Genomic DNA, 10246 nt, shown 5'->3' with positions numbered 1-10246 from the left:
GCCCTCAGCTGAGCTCACACACCGCCTTTGGTGTAAACTCTTGAAGAATGTCGGTACAGGAATCATTTGGTATTTTTATCCAATGCTTGTATAAATACGAAATGTAAGAAGTAGAAATAGAGGTTATTAAGAAACTGCAATTTTATGTACAATGTGCGCGACAAACGCGTACACTTAAACGTAACTTTAACTCTTCATAATTTTGAAAGCTTACATTTGCCAGTTAACCTTTATCATGTACATGATCTTTTCTTTGCTTGGGCTCCAGGAGCCATAAACTACAGAATATCCATAAACCACAGAATGTTGACATCCATACGAATTCTTTATGACAAAATACCAGTGTGGTAAAGTCAGGCAGATAGACAGTTTATATTCAGGCAGATATGGTGTTCATCGCACTAGTCCATCCTAGCGCAGGATACAATTTAAATGATGGCCTTAGAATGACAAAAAACAGTTCATTCTTCAGGATTCATTCACACATGGATTGCCAGAGGATGACATTTAAAAATCTTCTACTGGTGTCCTCCATATGTGCACTCTCCGTTATCAACTGCTATTCAGGCTCAATTCTTCAGCATACTTTGTCAGAATAGCATACCGGTAGTGCAAACTGATAGCTATATCTATCAGTTCAAGATACCTTATCAGAATAACATACCTACCTGTTGTTTTATAAGCGGCACGATGTTCTGATGGCTACATTTACACTGTCAGAATAGCATACCTGTTGTTTTATAAGCAGTATGACGTTCTGATGGCTACATTTACACTGAAAGAATCGCAAGAAACTTCAGAAAACTATAATAAAACTTCATTTTCAAACAGTACAACTACGTTTTTTATGTGTGAACTACTCTCAAACTGTACTAATGGTACTAATAATGCACAATTACTTACCTTTAGTCGGTGGTATCCTGAAATGATAGACAAGAGCGAAACAAAGTTTAGCGCATGCGCATATAGCGTGTTAACGTTCTGGGTATGCGCATTAGCCCACAGTATGCCATTCAGATAGGTATGCTGAAATGTCAGAATACCGGCTGTCTTCCCAATCGCTCTTAATCCCTGGGTGAGTCACGATTTTGTGAGATATCTCTAAATGTAAAAACAGGATTGATGTTATTGTCAGGTGATCGAGACTTCCATAGACAGCGATCACTAGCAAGCATTGACGGCCCTTCTTCATCTAATATGCATATTGTAATTATTTAATTTTAGGGACTGGCACGGATATGAATGGGAATGGAGCAGAGCACCGTGTGCTTTCTGTACAGCACCCTGCCTCCTTTGCATCGCTAGTTCAGTTTTCTCTCTGGGTCAAGCAGCTCCAATGGTTTGCGTCTCAAAATGCAGAACTACGGTACTTCATTTATAAAATGAGGAACAAGTGTAGTTCATTAGTATAACATGTGAATACACGATACAGCAGCTCTCTGCTCTGGCAATGACGAGGCGTAGAAATGATGGGTCACTTTCTCTGCCATCTTCTAGCAGCTCCTAGTGAGTTAGAGCAGCTCACAAGCGCTCTTAAATCTCAATTGAACGTAGGAGTAGTTTCCTAAATTAGTAAAAATTGATCAAATGCTTTTACTCATACTCATAAGTGTTTGACCACTCTGAGTGTCACTCTGAGATTTATGAGCCAGTTAGGACAGTTTTCTCACTCTGAAACGCTTAACATATATGGACACTGAGTCCAAATTCTGACTTTTTGTGTATGTGTATGTGTGTGAAATTTCCAATCTTTGCCCACGTTCTTATCCTTTTTTCCCAAACCTGTGCATATTTAGTTCATTGGTGGCTATACACGAGTCTATTCATAGTAATCATGTGTGTGTCTTTTGAGTGTGCACTGCAATGGACATACACAGTCTCTCAGTTTGATTCCTGCCTTGCACTCACATTTGCTGGAAAAGGCCTCAATCTTCGTGACATCGAATTGAATCAAGTGGGTCCAGTAATCTGGAGACAGTGACTGCTGCTGCTGCTGTGCATTGATGTCCATTCAAAATAAATAACATCGTCTTACAACTTGTAGCAAAAAGGAGCCATGGGTTTGTGGGTATTAAAGAAATTCTTTCTTAGCAGGAGGAAATGAATAACGTTGGTTGAACCGAGTCATCAAGATAAGAAAACCTTTTTTGAGCTTGAACTTGAACTTGGTATGACAGTCTCACTTAGTTAGTCAACACTGCCACACGGAGCACTTTAAAGTTATAGCACCTGAGATGGAGAGCTCCTGATAGTATGGAGTGCAGTGGCGTCCTCAGCCATGGCACAACACGACTTCAATATTTAGAAAAAGATGCACACAAAAGTCGGGAAGGTTTTAGAATTTCCCTAGAACTTTTTCTTTTCACAGCGCACTTAATGTTTGAAGATTTTTCCACGCCGCGGCAAGTTAAACCGCAGTTTAGTTTATTGTTTTACAGGGAGATTTAATCGAAAGAGGCCGCAAATATTCCGTAATAACTCTCGCTAGGACAAAGGAATCTGAACGAAACAACGTGCAATATGTTCCTCAGTATGCAAAGCTTCGAACAAGCCGGGATGCCCCCTAATTGTCGGAGCAATGAGGTAGGGACCAGACAGCCGTCGCAACGTTTAACCTCAGTTTGCAACTTCTGGGTGCATAACTCCCGTACCCCCTCCACTCAGTCACTCGACTTCTCATCAGGATGGTGGTGTACAGTATTGAACAACGCGTCCTCATGGTGCAAACCTATTGAGTCCAATTCGTTTAAACGATGTCAGAATCAACTGGATGATCGTGAGTTAACAGAATGTTACTTATAGCAAGATGGAGCAACATGTCACACATCGGAGCATGGCAGAAATTGAGTCCTTCATTGGCAACAGGGTAATTTCAAAAGGGCTTTGGTCACCACAGTCGCGGGATCTGACACCACCAGACTTCTTTTGGGGTATGCTCAAAGAAAAAGTCAATCAGAACAAGACTCGCACTTTTGAAGGCAAACATCCAACATGAAATTGCTGCTATTCCCCCGAGACTTTTGCCGATATGTTCAGGAACATGGAGCGCCTCGTTGAAATGTGTCTGGCAGAAAACGGAAAGCACTTCCAGCATCGCATGTGATGGACACTATACATCAGGTTATATAGCGTATTTGTTTTGGTTCAGATTACTGAACTTCATCCTAACGGGAGCTACAACAGAACATTCTGGGCCTCTTTCGAGTGAATTTTTTCGAGCCAGTTAAAGTGTAAAGATGTCAGTTTTGGTAAATTCAAGTCCTTTGAGTATCTTACCGTTGATATTCATGAAATTTGTCAATTTCTAGTATTATCCGTGTATAATTCACGCTTTTGTTTTCAGTCGACTAGATTACTATAACGCACTCCTCTCGGGACTACCCAAAAAAGACATAAATCGTTTGCAACAAGTGCAGAATGCAGCTGCTAGAATCCTAACTAGGAAAAGAAAATCCGAACACATTTCTCCAGTTTTGATGTCACTACACTGGTAACCTGTGTCTTTCAGAATTGAATTTTAAATTCTGCTTATGGTTTATAAAGCCTTAAATAATCTCGCTCCATCTGATATATCGGAATGTCTGACACCTTATATTCCAAATCGTATCCTTAGATCCTCAAATGAGTGTCTCCTTACAATTCCAAAAGCTAAACTTAAAAGAAGTGGTGAGGCGGCCTTCTGCTGTTATGCACCTAAAATCTGGAATAGCCTGCCAATAGGAATTCACCAGGCTAATACAGTAGAGCACTTTAAAACACTGCTGAAAACACATTACTTTAACATGGCCTTCTCATAACTTCACTTTAACTTAACCCGGATACTCTGTATTTTCAATTCATCATAATAACTATTCATAGTGGCACCATAATCCGTACTCACCCCAACTTTCTCTTCTGTTCTTTTCCCGGTTTTCTGTGGTGGTGACCTGCGCCACCACCACCTAATCAAAGCACCGTGATGTTCCTACATTGATGGATTAAAGGCCAGAAGTCCACATGACCATCATCATCAAGTCCTTCCATGAGAACCCTGAATACCATGAGGACTGATTGAGATCATTTATGTTAGGTAGAATGCCTAGTGACGGCTGGGCAGTCTCATGGTCTGGAACTCCTGCAGATTTTATTTTTTCTCCAGCTGTCTGGAGATTGTTTTGTTTTTTCTTTCCTCCCTGGCCATCCGACCTTACTTTTATTCTATGTTAATGAGTTTTGTCTTATTTTTCTCATTTATTTTGTCTTTTTTTCTTTCCTCATCATGTAAAGCACTTTGAGCTACATTATTTGTATGAAAATGTGCTATATAAATAAATGTAATGTTGTTGTTGTTGAATCTCCCTGTATGATACATACCTGACTTTTTCAGTGTGCAGTTGGTGGCTTGGCGCGATTAGTTTTAAAAAACAGTACACGTGAATTATCTCAGATGTTTAGAGTAGTTTTTAATCAGTTCTTCTCTGAGGTGCACCATATAGTTGACAAAAGGCCAGTTTTCCAAATTAGTTGACCATGATGATTGACCGTTTCAAATTAAACATTTGTTGATGTTTTCATATGTTGTAATTTATTCAATTCAAAGTAATTTATATTCTTTTTATGCTTAAATACTCTTCCACTTCTTCACACACCCGCCACTCATTTGTGTCGCAAACTCTTCATTTTTAGTCCTAGTGTGCTTATTAAAGTTCAACAAAAACTTGTCGATTTTTAGGAGGATAAGAACAAAAACTTTTAAAAACTATTTTGATCGCAACATCACATGGAGGGGATTCGATCTTCAATAAATAAGAACACAGACACAGCGATTAATATACGGGTGCCAACAACAATCAGAAAAACACACATTTCGACCATGTGACTTCTTTAAGCATGTTGGTTGGCCCTGACCAGTTCATGTTTCACGAATGGAAGAAGCCTATTATATTCATACACCTGATGCCTGGATGAGTTAATTTGGGTCTACTCTCAAAATAATACTGTTTGGTCCCATCAGTGGTGCATCAATTTATTATGAATAAACCGATCGTAGCACTGGAGAAAACACTTAACTTTGAAAGGATATTGTTATTATAATGCTGGCATTATTATTTCTATATATTTTGAACTATTTTTGGATTTGTTACGGTTGCAAAAGATGTCTAATATTGGAATATTTTGCTGCATCCCTGTCGGTCAGTTTGTGAACCGTTGCTCTAGAATATCTTCTTTGTCGGTTGCCAGATTCCTGATTCCATTCCTTATTCAGTGGTCATCAGAGAAGCAGTATAAAAAACCTTACAATTGTGTTTATTCACTCCATAGTGCATTGTTAGAATGGTAAAATGGATCAGGGTTGGAAAGCAAATCTTCTTGAAAAAACTTGGATCGGCAGAGAGGCCAAAGAGCATATGCTTAAAACAAAATATTCCACTGTGTGTCTTAAATGTTGTAATACTCCTGTCATTAGAATACAGATATACTGGCAATTTATGACAGACAGTAGGACTTTACTGGCTTTCTAAACTCGACTAGATGTTCTTTTGGAAGAATTCAGTGGATAGGACTGGCGAGCTTTGTTTGGCTGAATGGCCTACTCTCATCTAGATTGTTCTGATGTTCTAATGACTGTCACTGCCATGACCCTCAGGAGGAGGAATGGACAGACTGTGATGAATGAGAGAAGGGACAAAATATGTGAGAATATCTATGACGAAGAATGTCATGTCCCAGTGTTTCCCAATACCATGAATTAAGTTGCTCCACTGCATCCCAGTGTCTACAAAATGATTCAGAAGATCAACAGTATAGATGACTTTCCAAGATCTGCTTGCCCTCAAGTGACAATACAAGAACAGGTTGGACAACTCAGACTGGTCCATCTGTGAAATCTTTTCAGTTCTGCCACCAGTGCGGCTGCTGAAACCGCCAGCAAGCTCCATATCAGCATCAGTGACTAGACACTGAGGAACATGTAACCTATCAGCGGCCCTTTTACATTTTATAGACATCTGACACTACCACCGTATAGCAGAACAGTGCCAGGCCACACACAAATGTCCTGAGAAATGCTGGTGGTGTGTGGGTGCTGCCCGCCTGACCTTAACTCCATAGACCACATTTGGGATGCCCTGGATTACAACCTCCAGAAATATGACCCTCTTCCCTGCCAATGGCAAGCAACTTTGTTGGACCCTAATGCAGGAATGGGGTATCACTCTAAAACCATTTCTATAAATTAAGCCCCTTTCTTATCTTTTTATTTATTTGTCTCTGCTGCCTCACCTTTGCTGGTTATACAGGGCCCCCTAACAAAAACACTCCTTGATTTTAAATGGTTACAAAATCAAAATTAATTGTAATATGTTTATAAATGACAGCAAATACATTAACTCAAAACATTTCTTCTCTTCCCTGCAAATTCTTCTGTGCACTCCTTATATCGCTAGCGGACAGTGACATTCAAGATGGCGTTCACCTGACGGCAACACAGCTGGCATGTGTTGGAATTTCATACAACAAAAAGTGTTGTGACTGTGCAGCGTGCATTCAGTCGCAAATTTCATATGAATCCGCCTACTAACAAGTCCATTTTGTTACTTTGGGGGTACATGAAAGACAGAGTGTACGTACCTCCACTACCCGCAACTATGGATAATCTGCAGGAATGCATCACTGAAGCTATAAGCCCGATCACGCCAGATATGCTTTGGAGAAACTGGTCCGAGCTCGATTATCGCATTAATGTTTGCCAAGTAACAGGTGGGGGCGCACATATAGTGTATGTAATCAACAGATATCACATGAAACTTTATGAGTTGATGAAACTGTAGCCTCAAAGGTGAAAGAATATTCCAATAAATTTTGATTTTGTAACAATTTAAAATCAAGGAGTATTTTTGTGGGCACCCTGTATATTTGCAGGTTTTGACCTCTCCAACGACCTTTCTTCGGGACTTTAAATCCTGAAGATCAACTTGGAGTCCTTGACCTCAACACCTGTATGACGAGAGACATTTTTCATGTCAGACATGTCTGACCGCTTTATTAGTGGGTCTTATCAGAAATGGCTTTGTGTTATGAAGCTAATTAGAGATGCAGAAAGCTATAAAGGCAAAATTAAAGAAAGCGTTCTGAAAAAGAATGATCCATTATAATATACAGTAGCTGTTGGAAATGTTACCATTGAGTCAAAGATTTTAAATATTCTGAACTGTAATTCACAGTCAGGAAAGCCCAAGCTTTATAAGCCCTTTGCCTGATAGATTAAAATGTTTAAAAAACAGAAGAACAAACCATTACGTTACAGACATACGTTATTTTTGGAATTGACTTGGCTGAGGACTTTGCCACGTTGCCTGCTTTAAATCTCTCTATTATTGACATTCACTCATTGACCAGTGGTGAAGTCCAGCTGCTTTGTTTTTCTTGCTCTTTGGATGTAGCAAAATATTGACATTTTTATCAGTTATTTTTTCTTCCTCAAAAGGTAAATGTTATGGACAAGAGCAATGGCAAGTGTTCATGAGCTCTCCTTCACTCTCTACAGAAATGCTTTATGCTGTCTGCTTGATGAACTTTTATTTTCTGTGGTAACCTTCTCATATTGCACCATCACTGTCGGCTGCCATGAAAGTCAATAATACTCAGTGCATAGTGGATTGAATTAGCTTTGCACTCCTATAACCTTCTTATGAAAAATATTCTTTTTTAATGTGCCATATTGTGTATATTTTTGGTTGTTTTTCCTTTTTATCATACTGTATATTGTTGCTTTCTAAAAAAATGTTCATTATTATGCTCAGCTGACTGTGAGAAAACCTCTCTCTCACGTCAAGTGGGTGTCTGCTACTTTATGTTTGTTTTTTTCAGTTTCTGATCTCTGGGGTAAGCAAAGGAAAATGCTTCAGTTTTCTTACTATTTGCAAAGATCTGTCCAAAAGTCATGGTTTTAAGCATATTGCAGCCCATCCTGGAGGCCATAATGTATATGATGGGACAGTGCACACCAGACAGCAATCGTTCCAACCTGTAATAAAGATGAACAAAAGTCAAAAGAGTATCAGAAAATGGATAGATAAGTAAAGGGAGAATACAAAGTATAGTATATTGACAGAAACATAATGAAAACTTCCACTTTCTCTAAGTCTTTTGCTCTACTGCTCGACCAAAGTAAAACCTAAAGCACTTTCTCTGCCCCCTCACTTCCCATTTCTTACTCCTTTCATCTCACTGCCTCATCCTTTCTTCTGTGATCTCTGCTCTTACCTCAGGCACCTGCCAATTCTGGACTCAATAATTCAAATCAAGGGCAATATCTGCAGCCATACACCAGAGCGCCCTCCAGTGGCTCCTAAGTACATTGCACCATATGGTCTAATTGACACTTCTGTATTACGCTATTCAAAATTACTGCAAACGTATAATTAAAACATTCCTGTAAATTTTTTTGGGCCTCTTAATTGTAGACTGTTGTACACAGTAATGCCTTAATAGTACTGATTTCTGATACTGTATAAATGAGTCTCATTAAAAGGACACTTTCTGTACCCTAACAACTTTTCTCATAAAGACTTCACATGCCAGTACATATATATATACATATATACAGTACCTATACGTATACATATATACATATATATATATACATATATATATGTATATATATATATATTAGGGGCCTCACTCCTCGCTTCGCTCGCCTTCCCCACCCCCCTAAACCGCCAGTGCTATGCGCTGTTGTGAAGAAGGGGGCTGAACGCACCCCAAGGAGACGCAGTCGCTCCTCCAAAACCACTCTTAAATGGTGATACAATCGGAAACAAATAGTTTTTTTTTTACCTTCTCTTTGCTCAATCAGCTGCTGGCTTGCTGCTGTGCCGCGTGATCTGCATTTCATGCGGCACTTTGAACATTTAAAAGCCTGTACAGCAGCTTTACTTTTGTCTCACTGCCTTGTCTCTCTTCTCCCCTAGACATCCTCAAACACTATGCAATTTCTTTTTTGCTGTTCTGTTATTTCACCGAGTAATATTTTCTGTTTGTTTGTGCTAATGTGACCTTTACTCTCCTTTATTTGAGACTGTCGATTTTTCCTACTTCCATTATCTCTAACCTGCTCTGCATGTGTATCACGGGACTTGCTTCCAAAGGTTGTAAGTATGACGTGACTTGACTGTCTGGCGGTACTTGAAAGTGTCCCTCTGTCTCTCTTCAAAAGATCTCTCTTCAATAGATCACGTCTCATCACAGGAAAAAAAAAGGAACAAAGTAATGAATGTTGACCTCACTGTTAATGTTTGCAATGCACCATGCAATACACAAGCCTCTGTTATATGCCATTTGGTATGGGATATGTAAAAGCAGTGACAATGTTTGTGATGTGTTGTGCCTCTTGTTGGAATGACATATGCATTACATTTTATTACCAAAAACGTTTGTGATGTGCTATCTGTTGGAATGACATTAGACATAGACACCGGATGGACGCACAGACACTTATCCTTTTATTAAGAATGGAATAACTGGAGTATGCAAGTGACTGAAAGAACTATCTATAGAGTACAGAGAGCAGGCACACTTTCTAACAGAGAGCACCTCTGCATGACACTATAGATAGATGGGAGCCTCCATCTGCCGCCTCCAGTCATCGAGGAATACCGCAGTGGCCATCTTCCTAGATCACCAGCCTCCCTATACTCTCTCCTTGTCTCTCTCTCTTATATGTTCTGGTGCACCTTTTTCAATTACATGTCTTGCCGCCCCCAGCTAATCAATCAGTCATAGAAAGAGATAATTTACTGATGGTAGGCTGCCTAGCTTTGCAATTCCTGACCCCTTGGATCAACTCAATTGAATTTCACAGCTGATGCCACACATTTCTTTTGAATCTGTTCATCTTTGTAATTTATATAATTCATCAGCAGTCTCGATTGGCTCAGAATACCAAATAAAAAATACACATGACAGTCACTCGGGGATTATGGAGACGTGCTCCGCTACCCATAAATATTCAGGAAAAGAAGAAATTGGGATTAGAGTATTATTGAACACTCCCTCATAAGTCTGCACAACTTCAGCTTTTAATGAACAGTTAAGGTCATAGTAGTGGAGCACAGGGCTATGCTGCTGCCTCATGCTGCTTACGCCCTCATTTCTATTTATTGTGTATAGGTCCTCCCAGTGTAATTTAATTTCTGCCTGCAATCTGAACATACAGTGCATCCGGAAAGTATTCACAGCGCATCACTTTTTCCACATTTTGTTATGT

The sequence above is a fragment of the Polypterus senegalus genome, chromosome 2 (assembly GCF_016835505.1).
Source record: "Polypterus senegalus isolate Bchr_013 chromosome 2, ASM1683550v1, whole genome shotgun sequence".
Taxonomy (NCBI): Eukaryota; Metazoa; Chordata; class Cladistia; order Polypteriformes; family Polypteridae; genus Polypterus; species Polypterus senegalus.
The sequence above is the reverse complement of the archived record's forward strand: the minus strand, read 5'-3'. Positions refer to the sequence as shown.